Source organism: Oreochromis aureus, linkage group 17 (assembly GCF_013358895.1).
Source record: "Oreochromis aureus strain Israel breed Guangdong linkage group 17, ZZ_aureus, whole genome shotgun sequence".
In the NCBI taxonomy this organism is placed as follows: Eukaryota; Metazoa; Chordata; class Actinopteri; order Cichliformes; family Cichlidae; genus Oreochromis; species Oreochromis aureus.
Genome location: NC_052958.1, coordinates 8,427,623 through 8,443,551, shown reverse-complemented (window position 1 = coordinate 8,443,551; position 15,929 = coordinate 8,427,623). Strand labels below are relative to the sequence as shown.

Here is a 15,929-nt window from a genome sequence, read left to right as displayed (position 1 = left end):
CATCTTTCCCTTGTAATCTCAAAAAAACCCTCTGACATTCAAGATGGGCAGTTTGTCGATGAAGAGCTGAAGCGACATCAAGTCTTAAAAACAATATAAATGGTTGACTGCTGCCAATTCTTTACATAATTTCCTCCTTTTCCGATTGGTTTTGTTTTTGCATTTCCACCCTCACTTGACAGGAACTGTTTTTTGCACTAAAGTCTGCTCTGATAAAATTGGTTAATTCTGCTCAGTTGACAAAAAGAAACCAAGAGTCTTAAGCTACATCCAAACTGGAAGCATTTCACAGTGATGTACTGACCAGAGACCATAGGAAGTGAATGACATTCTGCGAAGCGTAATTTAAGGTTCTGTAAACGTGTCTGCTCGCGTATACATTTTCATTCGGCCATTGAGCAGAGTGGGGTTTTCACCCAGTACACCTCCCGTATGCATCTGCTGAATGCTGATTGGTTGACAAATGGGCCAGTATAGGAAAGGGAGCGTGAGTGGAGTTCACTGGGAACGGGGAGAAGCATCAAAACAAACAGTACTACCTGGCACGAGAAGCCAGGTAGATAGAGCGCTTTTCCTGCTGAACGGATAAATTAGGCTTTAAGGCAACTACAGGCAAAAAAGCGCAGGCAACAGGAAGTGGGCAGGACTTAAGATGAACTTTTCTCTACTTCCAGGTGATCGACTGACGTGACTACCAATGATTGTGAAGAATAGCATATGACCTTGTAGTAAACACATTAGAAGGTTATCTTGGCAACTGAAACATAGACTGTCCGCAAGCGACAAGCCGTCAACTTCAAAGCGAAGAGGAAATCGCTTCCAGTGTGTTAGTAGCTTTATCCTCGCTTTCAGATTTTGCATATACAGATACATTTAGAAGGATAGAGTGTTACCTTTTTCAAATATGCATCTCATCAGTGCACGCTAAATTAGTTTTTAAGGGTGTTCAATACCTTTGTGATTTACTGTCATTTAGAGAGGATTTCAAATTTAATGCTGCTCACGAAAAAAGCAAAACAAAAAATAACAGAGTCACGAATCTGTCAACATGAGCATCAGCGCACATCTTTTTGCAGCCCCGCTGTCATGAATAGCACTTGAGCACTGACAAGCAGCTATGGAGGATGAATATAAAGAAATAGTTCATAAAATCCGCTTACAAAAGGATTGTGTTTATATCATATTCAGCTTTAAGAAAAAATCCTACAAACTTTTGTCATCAGTCGTCTCGTACACAATTTGTATGTTACTCTATATTCTTTTGATTGTACTTGTTGATGGTTTCACACACAATTTCTCCCTACTGTTAATACAATACTGACAGCAATTGTTTGCTTCTGTTTTATTTTTAATGGCTGATATGATATTATCAGTACTTTTATTTGTTAGATTCTTTTCAGTGGACTGATTTTCTTTGTCTTGTAGTCTAGGTGTTTTTCTCGTCTTTTTGTCTACAGTTAATCCATTTCAATTTGATTTAAAAGGTTAAAAAGTAGATTCTATATAGCCAAAGTTGCTATAAACAGATCCCGCATATCTCTGTGTTTCTGTTTTTGTTCTTTTTTCGAGTATTTCAAGGGTTTTCTCCTCTCTCGCTCCTCACGTCTATCTTTTCCTACCCCGGTGTGCCAACACCAGCAGTAAAACATGCACGCAGACATCAGAGCGTGTTGACTTGTGACTGTCATCCCAAGCAGCCGTTTTCTGATGTAAGTGGGGGGAAATCAGAGGTTATCATCTGTCAGGGAATGCATTAAGAACCATCTCATTTCCTGCTCTTTGTACCACTTCTATATGCAAGACGGGCTTCCTTTCAATTAGGCTTCATGAATACAGATCCTTCTTACTGGTTCAGCCTCAGAATGAAGCATGATTTGCTTTATTTTGTGCGTTTTGGGGGAAAAAATATTTTATTCATAAGACAGAGTGTGAGCTAGAGTTACTTTCAAAAAACAGCCTCCTACTGTATCATCCTTGAGACAATCCAAGCTATTTCAGCTTCAATTAAAAGATACTTTCATTCAGTTTCTACCTGATGATTAAAAAAAGCTAGATGGCAAGAGTCAAGAGGTTTGCTTCGTATTCAACACCTACTCTAACCTGGCAGTTTGCTTCATTTTCTCTCATAAAATGACTAATGCCTTCTAGATGGGGGGCTCATACATCATGGCAGGGCCAATGTGTCTGTGTTTAACTAATAGGCTCTGTGTCCTCAAGCAGCCAGGGATGGCACGGGTTATGACAAACTGCATCAACAAGACATTCATTACCCTCAACATCCTAGCAACCAAATCACAATTACCACGATCCAAGAGTGAGCATCCAACCCCACTGCCACGCTCCTATTCCCCGCACACCATGTCGCCAATGCATAAATTAGCCTCCTTTTGTCACACTGGGGGGTTGCCGGGTTGAGAATTAGCTCTGTTTGTTTTGCTCGTGATGAGATGGGATGCACTGATGATGGATGACTGCAAAACTTCTTTACTGACAAATCAATAAATGCGGTGTGAATCATTTTCACTCGTGCATCTGTACATATGAATGTGTCTGGGTGCCTGGAGAATAACTGAATATTTTCATGTGTGCATTACACGCGTGTGTGTGTTCATAGCAGATAGCTGTTTTGACTGGCTAATGTACTTGGGTCTGCACTGTAGCAGGACTCTATTGTTGCTCCGAGTCCTCCCCACAGCCATTAGATCGCCATTAATCTCTCATCTGCCATTAAAACAACAGCCAGCGAGCCGAGTTTAACAATAGAGCGCCCCTTCCTCCAGCCCCTTGATACATACTAGCAATGAGTTTGAATTAGGCTCTCGGGGTCACCGATTAGACCCTAATAATTCATCCAGACGGCTGAGTTCACAAAGAGGTTACATGTAACACTTCTGTATGAGAAAATGTAACAACACTCCTGTATGTGCATAATTTTGAAATGTAGAAAAGGTTGAGTCTTGATTTCACTTAGTTACTAAATACCATGCAAACCCAGCCACATTTTGAAGATTTTGAAGGAAAAGAGGAAGACCACAGAAAAGGTTCGTGGATGTAGTGAAGGAGGACAAGCAGAGGGGTTGGTGAGACAAAACAAGATGCAGGGGCTAGGGTGAGATGCTGGCAGATGATCTGCTGGAGCAACCTCTGAAAGGAGCAGCTGCAAAGAAGAAGACTGCCTCATTTTCTTTTACAGTGTTTTATCCTTGAGAGCCCTTTTCAAATAGAAAAAACAAGTCATCAGATTACAGCACTTCTACTTTAATATTTATGGCATTAATCATAAACCAGGACAAACCATTTCTCCTAAACCAATGTCGACTCATTTCTCGTATAAACTGAACAATAACCACCGTTTTTGTTATGATTCTCACTTTTACTTGGGAAACTAGTTACTATTAAGTCTTCTAATTATTATGAGTGTTATTATTATTTTTTTAAGGATTAAAGGATGTAATGTATAGTAAATGATACTTCAAAAACTGATGTGGAATAAGAAATAAATAGAACTTGTCCAGCCTCATATCTTTAAGTGTGGCCATGTTGCGTTCGAGGACCCTTTTGTTTTTATTCTCTTGTGTGTACTCAACCCCATAGCTATGGGTTAGCCATACAGAAACATTGTCAGGGTTTTAACAGGTTCAAGGAACTGACACCATATTCATTACCAGCTAAGAGACACAGAGAAATCCAAGGCTGACTGTGACATCTGTTGGAAATTAGCCTCTTGGTGCGTGAAGCACTGAAGCAAGTAGCAACAAACATCTACCCTACTAACTTAGATTTTTAAGCAGGATTTTGCAGAAGAAAATATCAACATCATTTGTTAATTGATTGACAATAAACAACAAGATATTTAATATTTGTTTTGCCATGACGTTTGTGATCTATGTATGTTTAAATAAAATATGAGATGTTCAGGAAGTAGGCATCATTACTGAAGCAGACTTGCTGTGAATCTTAGTTATTCACATGGGCACAAATTTGGTTGAAGGCAAAAACAAAAACAAAAAGAAGGAAGCTGGATGCAGAGGGCATAATTAGCAAAAGTGTTAAAGCTTGGGAAGTAAAAACATTTTACTGGGGAGCAGTAAAAATCAAAGATTTGTGTGCTGCTTTTTGCATAAAATTAAATCTTTTTCTTTCCTCTAAAGAAGCCTAGAGTGTGAACTTAACATTTTCCCTCCTCCTACCGAATTTTAGCCTATTTCATTTTAAAGTGATGCATGTTTATGCACACTGGAAGCACCTAACACATTAGCATTATTCATCACATGACGCTCGGTCGGTCCGCCCTTTGGTGGGGAAGAAAAACGACTTCACACTTCACTAGCTGTGAGCGGGCGAGAAGAGCTCCTTCCAGCAATGAAAAATACTTCCATCTAAAAGCATGGCTGGTTAGTTAAGTGAGAGACGCACTGTGGTGCAATTTACCCCTCATTCGACCCAGCTTAATCAAGGCTTAAACTGTATTCACCATTTCAGGCAGTAGAGTGTACGTCTGCAATATGACTGAGTGAATATCTAATCACGTTTGCCACCAACATAATATAAGGCGGATGATGATTAGTGGCTGGGGCTGTGCCGAATTTCAGACTGACTCGCTAAATCAGGCCATTGTTTCTCAAAATGTGTTGCATATCTGATTCATATGAGTTTCCAAATAACAAGGCAGTGAAGCATATTGTAACGATGATGGCTCACTGAGTAAGAACACATGCACTCATCTTTTTGCTCCATGTTGTTTATCTCTCCTCACAAGAACGACTACAGCACAGGTCATGCCTTAAATGATCTATGACCTGGCCTGAAAAGGGCTTGCTGTAGCTGTGTGAAATATTATATTTGTTTAAAAGGTACAAAAGCAGTTGTTTGAACAATGCAGCTCTTGGCACAAACTGGGTTGCTTTGTGTTATTTTTCCTACAGAGAGTGAAAAATGTTTTTTAAGGCCGCTCTCCCCAACAAGGGGTCTGTTGTGAAAGCTGTTATTACTTATAGGGTTGTTTTCTAGTATCCTGCATGAAGAAGTACATCTACAACATGAGCCTTGATCATCAGCTTTAGATGAGCTGAACTAAAAACACTGGAAACACAGATCCTTTAAGCTAAAACAGGTAATTCATGCATATGTTGTCTCTAAGTGGTTAAACGGTGGCTTGACCTGTGAAACGGTCTTTGTAGTATGGCTGTATGACTGTTCATGAGTCAGACCTAATGCTCAGATGAAATTAAGCACTAGGACAGCATCTATCATGATGAGCTTCCTGGTGTAAAAATCCAAGACTGATGCTTTCCTTCTCCATGCCATAGGAAGGAAGCCATGGATTTGAACCTTTGGTGGCCTAATTCCGGCCTGTAGCCATACGTTTGACACCCTTGGTTTAGTTTGTGGACCTATACAGTACTGTGAAAAAGGCTTGACTCATCCTTCACTTTCTTGTATTTTTTCCTTTCAAAAAGAACGATTTTATTGGAATTTTTAAACTGGTCTTTCATTGACTTCAGCTTTTTCACTGATTTTCAGTCCAGTCCTTGTACTTGACCATTTTCAAAAGGATTTTTGTTTGTTAAGCCACTTAATGCTGATCTATGAATAAGGGATGAATTAGCGTTGTGTCTATAATGAACAACTTAACAATAAAAAACAGTTTTAAAGTTTTAAAATCTTTAGATATTTAGACACCTTGTCATTAGAAGCCTGCTGCAAAAACACACCAGTTGTTCACATTTCTTTCGTTAAATCTATAAAAAATGCCAAAGCTAACACAGTTTGACAGCGTAAAATAGTATTTCTGTATCAGCAAGGTGCCAAAGAGCTATTAGCCAAAAAGCATGCATATCTCAGCATGCTGTGTACTTAAAAAAATTGTAAAACACTGTGATGCTACATTTCTCTAAGGGGTAGTGGGGAACTTGTCAATATTGATGGAATTATGAAGATAAGTACCATCAGACTACGATTCACCATGTCATACCACCTGGAAAGCATTGATTCGTGAAGGCTTCAGTTTTCAGCATGACAGTGATCTCAAGCACGCTGCCAATAAAAGCATCATGGATAGAAAAGCACACAATGGAACTCACTTTCAGGGTGGTTGTAGTAAGGAGGTAGAACAGATCATCTGCAATTTGCAAGGCTGGTGGTTCAATCCCTGGCTGCTCCAGTTTGCATGCCAAATATACTCGGGTGGTAAACACTAACACCAAGTTTTTCCTCAATGCATCCATTGGAGTGTAAAACTTATCAAGTACTGGATAAAATGCTTTTGTAAATGAGGCATTTTGTATAAAGCATTTTGAGGGCTCAGGAAGAGTAGAAAGGCGCTATATAAAAACCAGCATTTATCATTTACCATTTATCAGTCATGGATTGGCCTCCCCAGAGTCTGGCCTTCAATATTATTGAAGCAGTGTGGGATCATCTTGACAAAGAACAGAATAAAAGGCAGTCAACATCCAAAGAAGAGCTTTAAATGTCCTTTAGGAATCCCAGATAATTATTACTGAAGACCATTTGAAGAAGAAAGCTGCCTAAGAGAACTCAGGCTGTGTTGAAGAAACGAGGTGGTCATACCAAATATTGACTTTCGAATTTATTAGAACTGTTTAAATTTTGTTTTGGCCTTATATAATGTATTTTCATTTTTGCTGGTGTATTTCCTACGTACAACTATATCCCACTTTTCAAGTACAATATGAAGAAATGAGAGGTGGCTCAGGACTTTTCCACAGTACTGTATTTTTCCAAAAATGATCAACATCTTTTCAAAGATCTTGGTAACATCCTTTTACAAGACAGTCTCTACTTAAGTTTATTTACTCTCAATGACAATAAAAACAAGCTTTCAACTGCTTAAGACCAAGTGATGCAACTGAAAGATCTGGAGATAACAGTCAAGTGGGCTTTGGGTGCCTAGTCTAGCTATCGTAGTTTCTACAGGTACCAGTTAATGTTTCAAATCACTGGACGTCTTGGGAAAATAAGGATCATGTTTTCACACTGATTTGGTGTTAGGGTTAAGCTTGGATTAGGTTAGGTTAGGGTTAGACACAGCTGGGGTTGTTGAGGTTAGGCTAAGACGCTAGGGAATACATTACATCGATCAGTGCCCTCACAAAGATAGACACACCAGTGTGTTTGTTCTTTCCATTTTTAATCAAATACGGATTCCTGTCTCTTCAGAAATTTCCCAAAAGAAGGATTTCTAGTCTTAAGCTTATCAAACTCCAGACCATAAGCGCGGGCAGGTGTGTAAACATACGTATAAGTCATTTTTTACTATGGGCATTTGTTAATTTTTCATGAAGGCACTTGTAAGCACAGAGAAGCGTCAGATCGTAACATCCTCAAATGGGTTTTTATCTGTTATTGCAATAACAGCAGATGTTTTTCACTTTTTTTCACAAGCCTTTAACTGTACAAAGAGTTGGTTTGTATTACAGCACAAAAGCTGGTGAGACTGGTTGACACGCATTCCCGAATCACAACAAGTGTGAATAAAGCAGCATCTCTTAATATATATTCACACAAACAAACAACAACAACAACATCAGAGCTTCAGCCACTCTGCCATCCAGAGGGCATTTCCCATCTCAGCATAAGGCTTATGGTTACACCCCCCCCACTATGCAGATGGTTTAGTGTTATTCTATCTGTAACTGGACTCGATGCCAGGCTCTGAGTGGGCCTAATGACTCCTAAACCCGAGTTGGTTAAGTGGGAATTCAACACCATCTCCCAGCTGTAACCTAATCTCCCTCTAGACCACCTGGACCTAGGATACACCCCGTGGGTTCAAAACGCACTTGACTGTGAAACAATAACAGTCCATTTGCATTTTTAAGCACACCGCTAACAGCGTCTTCGAGACACATGCAGACACCATGCTGCCAAGCAGACGACACGGAGGCCGTGAAAGAAAAACATCATAGTGGATATTATGATCCCGCAAGCTTGAGAAATTAAAGGGGAAAAAAGGAGATGGGGCTGTTAAAAAAGAGGATGTTTGACTATTAAAAGTATGACTTAAATTTGGTCTCAGATGAGAATCACACCTTCTCTGCCAATGAACTTCTCCAAAGACCGAGAGAAATTTTACACTAACGTGAAGGTTGTGCGGTTTTTATGTCTCAGAAGTTGCGTTTCAGTGCCCCCCCCCCCTTGCTGTGACAGCCGAATATCTGGAGGAGTATTTTCTGCATATTTCATGCGTATGTGTGCATTTTTCGCAGCAGTGTGTAGGAGCAAATGCCTGCAACATATCCATAACAGCTCCAGATGGTTCGTCATAACATCTGTCTAACCTGACAAAACATAGCCTGCAGCGTGTGGCCATAAGGTGTATTATTGGGTTATTCTGGCACAAGGTTGACTTCAGACTGTATAACAGTCATTGGCTGACAGCACACACACACACACACACGCACACACACACTGAGACTAGACAAAATTACTGGCTCTCTGTGCCACACGTGAATGACAGGCTGCCTCTGTGTCTTCCACTGCTATCTTCTTCCTTCCAGGGTCTACAGAAAATCCATGCCACCTCTGACGGTGGGGTAATGCCAGAGTGTATTAATGAGTCGGATAGACAGACAGCGACAAACAGGAAAAAGACAGACAGGGGCAGCCAAACGGAACGGACTTGAAACAGTGTCTGGTGACTGATAAGTGATGGGGGGAGGAAGAGGGTGACACTTTGTGTTTTGGAGAGGGCGAGGTTAACAAGGGAAAAAATCAGGAGAATTTGGAGACTTATTGATGGCGGACAACTCACATTTCCTTGCTTTCAATCGTCTCACCCTGGCTTTCCCCTTCCAATTTTACCTCCACCTCACCCTTTTTTTCCTCTATCTTGTCCAGGCCACTTGGCTGATCAGTGAGTATGGTAATCAGGGAAAGGCTGATAACAACTGATAAGTCCTCTTGTCAGATGCTGAGAGCTAGAATGACATTTTTACACAGTCGTGAAAACGGAGGGGAAAAAAAGCAGTAAAGCTGGTGAATGGATGGCCTCTGCGATTCTGCTCGTGTGATACGCAAATAGGCATATCTACCTCCGTGCTGTGTAGTTGGGTGTACGCGCATCATGCGTGCATTCTTTGCCTCGTCTGGAGGGGCTGCAGGGGGAGGGAGGCGAGGAGTGTCACTCTGCCCACAGAAAGGGCTTTCATCCTGGGCTTATCAGAGCCAACACAGGGGGAGATTGTTGGCCGGTGGTGCGAAACGACGACTCTTACTGCCCCCGCAACCTCCCCCACCACACACACTGGACCTGTCTTCCCCTGACTTTGTGACTCCCCCTCAGACACAAACACAGGGACAAAAGCGTGTTTGCTCACAGACGCACAAAGAAAGAAAAAGGAACATTAAATGTGCTTATGCTTCAGTCCACCACACTCTGCTAAGCTTCACACACAGATACACACACTTGTATTTATTATCAAAGATATCCCACATATTTCATTTGTTTCTCGTGCGGCACAAGGACGCTGTTTACTGTATTAAACTGGCACTGAATGATCGCCCATTTCCTGTTTCCACTTTTGGCCGGCGACCAGAAGACGTGCTACCCACAGCGCCAGCGATGAGGCCATATGCACCTCTAAATCATGTGGTATTATCACCATGCTGTGCACCAATGAGCAACTATAACCATGATGGAAGACACCAGATGATCTGTCTTTAGCAGCAGAGTTCATTTCCATAATGATAGATTAACATGTTTTTTTGTTTGTTTTTTGTTTTTTTTGTTTTTTGTGTGTGTGTGTGGGGGTCTTCTTTCCTTTTCCCATACAAAATACAAGTCTCGCTAATTAATTTGACAGATCATAAAAGCAGTCAATCCTGCAGGTGCACATTGATTCAGCACAGAGGCCTCTCTTTTTCTGACTACACACAGAAAGTGCACGTAACTGTGCATGTGTGTGTGTTTGAGAGAGAGAAAGACTTGTCAAGTGGAATTACAGTCACAGGTGGAAAGGTCAAACTCAGTGACCCACACAGTCAGACAGACAACTTGTTGGGCCCAAAAAATGCACGAAAAAAAATGGAAAGGTCAGTTCATCCAATACTTTCCTGTGAAAGCTCGAAATCCCATCAAGGAGACAGATATAGACAAAAGAAGCATGTGTGTTGTGCTCCTCTGATAAGGAAACTGTTTTCTTCCTCTGTGACTCATTTATTGGCCCAAACGCATCAATAAAAGTTGAGGCCCGGCAGCAGAAGATTACATTCATCACCAATGCCACCTTTTAGTAAATCCCAGACCTCTATGTTATGTGTATTCCACCTAGTACAACTTCATTGATCATGTTCACCTATGAACATCGCTACACTGGTTGAGAAGAAGCTCCGACCTCGCAGGCAACACCGAAGTCACGGTTGAGGTCGGATTTGGCCATATGGAGGTGACGGCTGTGTGGGTCTGACCACACCCTCGCTTGCTCTGTGGCACTCGCTGGATCCCATAGGTGGTGGCAGGATGAAAGGGGTGAATATGTAGCCCCCTTCATGCTGTCTAACAGGCTGGACATGAGGCACAGCATCTGTCTCTGGAGGGCGTGCCTGCAAAAAAGGCTGGCCTAGTTAAAAAGGAGGGGGAAATGGACAAATGTAACTTCAAGGTGCTATTACCAAGACGATGAAATGCGATAACAAGGGTGTAAACGATATGGAAGTCTCATACTGTACTGCTTCCCTCTGTTGTTAAAAGGCTTTTCTGAATGACTATTTACTGCTCAGTGGTATCATCTGTTTTTCTAGCTTATTTATTATACCAGTGCTCAGCAAACATTTAGGTTCCTAAAAGGAAAAAAGTGCCAATATCCGTGATTCTACATCACTGCCTGACTGACAAGACAAAACAAAAGACAAAAGAAAACAAAGAAAACATCTTACTCACTGTGTACTGGACTTGTGCTTGTGACCTTTAATATTCAGAATTTTATCCTATATCCTACTAACCTAAAGCCCCTTTCACATAAGCCCACTGGACCAACTGGTACCAGTTAACGACTAGTAATTACTGGTTACTGGAAAAAATGAGTATTCCCCGACTGGGTGGCTGTCTGATTACAACCATCTCATGACCTCATGAGTTGTCAGTCAGAGATGTGTTGTATGAGAAAATACATTTTGCTTTGTTTATTACAATAATATGAACAATATTTCTTGCTTTGTAAAAGTGGGTTTGTCTGGATCACTCTTTGAAGCAAAGCGACCTTCTGACCACGTTTGTTGCAGGCTTGCTGTTGCACCACAGAACCTGCAGTTCAGGGGTGTTTGCTGGGTGTGATTACTTTATATGAAGGCACTCATGCAGAGTAACTGCCCCATGTAATTTTACAGGATCGAGAGTGCAGTATCAATAACGGAAAAACAATGGCATGCACAGTTCATAAAATAGCACCTAATCTACAAGACTGTTTTTTTCTTTGTTTTTAACTAATCCAAACCACACTTTAACTATACTTAGCTGTTATAACTGTAATTTTAATTAACCTTTACTATTTTCTTGCTATCATGCACTCTTATAAATTTTCTTGTTTAGTGGCAAGTGGAAATACATGTGTATCAGCCATTAGAAGTTGAGTGTCTCATTACACTGGACTGAAATAAAATAATGGGCTGAATGTTCTTCATTGCATGAAATCACAGGTAACTTTTTGAGTTTTGTATCCTGCTCATGTATGTACTTCCTCTCTGTGTGCAAATACAATTGAAAACAATGCAAAGTACTTGCTATGTGCTTTACAGTTCAAAATAGGCTCAAAATGTAAACACGCAGACAGGCATGTTGAGAAAATAAAAAGGAGTCTTTTGTAGGGCCTGATCAAGAATCCAGGAAAACACAAAAAGCTGGGATAAGGTACGGCAAAATCCAAAATGAAAACACAAAAAGTAAGCTGGCACAAAGAACAGTGACAAACAGTGGGCTCAACAAAGCCAGGCAAGGAAAAAGGCAGGGAAACCAGGCAAGCTGACAAAGGACGGAGGAAGACGTGAGGCTATAAATACACACAAGGAAGACTGAGTGATAAAAATACAGGTGGAAATTAGGGTGGAATACACAATCACAGGGTGGGACAAAGAAAGCAAAACAAAAAAAGACAGGTTAGCTAAATCTGCTGGACTATCTACAATATGTACATCTATTTAGGCGAGGGTTTACACAGCAGGAGTTTATCTGCAAACACTCTTTGATTATGTAGATGAGGGAATAATGCACTGGGTTACAAATGGCTGTTGCATCATTAAAAAATAAATTAATTCATTAAAAAAAAAATGAAAAAAAAAATATATATCTCTATATATATAGATATATATAGAGATATAGATATATCTAGATATTGCCACACAGTCAGTATTGTCTGGTAAAATAGTGCTGACTTTGCTACATATAAAAGCACAAAGCACACAGGCCCTATGAGAGTCTGAAGGCCAGAGGCTTTGGAACGATTTAACACAGCCACAAGCAAAATCCGCAGAATGGCATTTGCAACATAGTGAATGGAGTCCTGTGGCGGGAGAGTGCAGACACACTCACGCACAAAATTACAAATGAAACACTGAATTGTAAATTGTCTGACGAAAGTCATAAATCTCCCAGCGGCCGCTGGGCAGCTGGGGTCGAGCAGCCAGCAGTCCTGTCAGAATAGTGCAGCTGTCTGAACACAGATAGCCACTGGTGTAGCACACAACACCAAAGCCTGCAGGCTGAAATCTGGAATTGGCCTTTAAAATGCTCTATTATGTCTTTTTTTTTAAATGAAATGTTCTGAAGTCCTCTGTTCCCATGTATTATACAATATGACCATTTTCAGGGGCAAGCCATTACCATAACTTCAAAATAGCTACAATCTATTTTGTAAGTGTTTCATCCGCATAGACCCTAAAGGCTCTGTCACACCAGGAGATTGTGGTTGTATGGGCTTGGTGTTGTAGTGACAGACATAATTGGTGACCTAGCTGGCAAACAAACTCCTAACTTCTTACAAGAAAGGAAGTTATTATTAGACCTTTAACTCTTTCCCCCATAAAGATGACATTTCACAGTCTCCCCTGTACTCTTAATGGCGAATTTTAACACATAAGTGTATATCAGTAAAGATGTGGTTTGACAACCTTAGAATAGTTTCTGGGGGGGGGGGGTGTTGTAGGGTAGTTGTGTAGGCAGAGCCCACCCTCACTAACTTCTGATGCACAGGCTTGAAATACAACAGAAATACTACAAGTAGACTTTCAAGGAGTAGAGAGAGTTAAGACTAGCATAACCAGTTCTTTATAACTGATCATACTTATCTCCCTAAGGTTGAAGTCATAGCTCAAATACCATGTTTTTTGAGCTGCTCCACTAAGATTTGTAAGCTTCTTTCTGGATCTGAATTAAGAGAAGGCTAATGAACAAAACCAATAGTTACTCACACATCCTACGACAAAATTTGAAAAGGAATTAGTTGGAGCTGGATCGGGTGACCCTAAAATCCTCTTTTAATTACACTGCAGTAGGAGTAATGTTACCTTTTTTCACTGACCATGTGTTCATACACCACTATTTCATAATAAAAAAATAGCTATAATTGATCTCTGGCTCTCTTACACAGTGTTTTGTTTATCCTGTCTTCCTCCCCACACTCCCTGCATCTCACCAAGCCTGTTTCTGCCAGATGTTTCTTCCTCTTAAAAGGGTGTTTTCCTTCCCACTGTTGCCAAGTGCTAGCTCATAGGGCTTCGCTTGATTTGGGGGAGTTTTTTCACTCTTAGTGTTTTTACCTTACAAAATAAAACACCTAGAGATGACTGTTTTTGTGATTTGGAGCATATGTAAAAACACTGAGTTGAATTGAATAATAAAATCAAAAGCCACCTAGAGGGCCACTAAATATGAAAAGTGCAACACACACAGCACCGGAGCATCTTCAAAAATACTCATGCGAAACACGAGTCCAGTAACACTATGCACCTGTTCCAAGCCCCGCTTTAGCTACCTTATAAGCATCCTTCAGTTTTTCACTTGTTTAATGAGCAGGTGGTGTCCTGTTGGGTAGCACTGTTGGAAGTAAAACAGAACAGAAACACATTTAAAGTCTGCAGTGCTGTGCATGTGCCAAAGTAAAATGAGAAAGGGGAGAAACAGATTGCTGAGAGGGAGCCAGTCAGAGGGAGAGCGGGACTAATGAAGGTTACCGAAGAGGAGAAGTATGAAATAGGAAGGAGAAGAAATGAGTCTGGAATGATAAAAGGAAGAGAGACAGTGGGATTGTTGAGGAGTCTCTCTGGATTTGCAGAATCCCCTCAGCCTCAAGTTTTGGTACAAAGTCATACTGACACACTTACTGCCTGGTGAGCCCTCTATCTTTCTCTTCCTCCACTTTCTTTCACACTGGTAATGAGGACTGTAGGTGTCCGCCAACTGTCACATGCACACCACCGAGCGTTTAACAGTAAGAGGGGGGTGGTGGGGGGGTGGGGGCTGCTTATATTATTCTTGGACATCTGCCATGGTGCCAGGACCTAGGCAATAGTGTGATGCTGAAATAGGAGGGAAGCATAAGGGTTTCTTTTTGTGTTAGTTCCAGCCAATCCCCATGCAAATGGCATGATTTATATTACATCTGCTCTACATTTTAAAAAAGTCTTATTTATCTGTTATTTGGGCTTGTTCTCTTTTATTTTCCTTTTGGTGCCATTTGAAAGCTAATTCATAGCAATGCCAACCTTTTGAAAAGTGAAAATGGTGCAGTTCTAGACTGCAAATCGGGGAAAAAAAGTGTTGGGAGACATGCATTTTTGTTCTCTTGCTGACATTTGGATGAGTGCATCTGTGTCATATAAAACAGTAATAATCATTGAATTGCATTTGCTCTTATGCCAAGCAGAATGATGAAGATGCCACAGACGTATAAAGATGGATATAGCTTTTGGGCCTAAAAGTGAAGGTAAGGTGGTCTAAACCAGGCTTGGCTGAGTCATCTGCGAATGGTCACCATAGCCCTTCACCATTTATGTTGGTACTTGATGGCACACCAGACTTACTGCAGTCATCTTATGAACAATAGGTGTCGCCACTCAGAAAAAAGCCCTCCATATCAAGATTAATACTGCAGGAGAAGAATTTGAAACAAAGAAATAAAAGAAATTGTGGAGTTTTCTTTCTTCTCCAAAGAAATTTAAAGATCGTGAGGTGTACAACAAGCCTAAATCGGGCTTTAGACCTGGTAGTTTTTTAATGGCCAGACATAGTTACTCCTCTGACTGCAAAGACGAGTAACATTGTGTACTTTATACTAAACTTGAACTTCAAGGCTTTTTGTGGCTTCAAGGATTTTTGGTTTTTAAGACTTCTATATCATCAGTGTGATTTTTTTTCCCTTCAAAACCCCCAAAATACAGCACAATACGTTTTTAAGCAATAAATTGCAAAAAAATAGAAAAAAGAAAATATGCTAAAAATTAAAATTTTTATTTTTATGTCAGAAATTTTTTGGCAATTATTTCATCATTCCGGCTTTAAAGGATTAAATGGTTCTCCACAAAGCAGTTGGTGATGTCACAATGTTGATGTTCATCTTTTATTGGCAGTCTACTGTTCTTACAGGTTTTTAAGACCGCAGCTATTTTGCTGGTAGCAAAGAGCAAACGAAGCACAGGGAAACAAATAATATTGCAATTATTTCTTGTGTACATAAATTTAGAGTTTTAGAGATGATGGTGTTATCTGTGCATGGAATCAGACTCCAGCTAGATTTTTTATGCAAGCATTATGCTACGTCCACACTCGTCATGTGTTGCTTTGAAAGGAGTTGCTTGTGGACATTTCAGTATCTGGTTGCCTAAGTATCCATCCATCCATCCATCCATCCATCCATCCATCCATCCATCCATCCATCCATCCATCCATGTCTGTCGCAGGGCTAACCTGGGTAACT

The 15,929-nt window shown here is 40.6% G+C and overlaps 2 protein-coding genes across 3 annotated transcripts in view; one reads left to right on the top strand and one right to left on the bottom strand.

Moving 5' to 3' along the window:
• Positions 1 to 15,929, top strand: part of gxylt1b (glucoside xylosyltransferase 1b) — a 141,684-nt gene that overhangs the window by 71,671 nt on the left and 54,084 nt on the right. The window lies entirely within an intron of this gene.
• The window catches only part of pdzrn4 (PDZ domain containing ring finger 4), a 43,580-nt gene that overhangs the window by 24,996 nt on the left and 2,655 nt on the right, over positions 1 to 15,929 (bottom strand). The gene's annotated exons all lie outside the window — the stretch shown is intronic.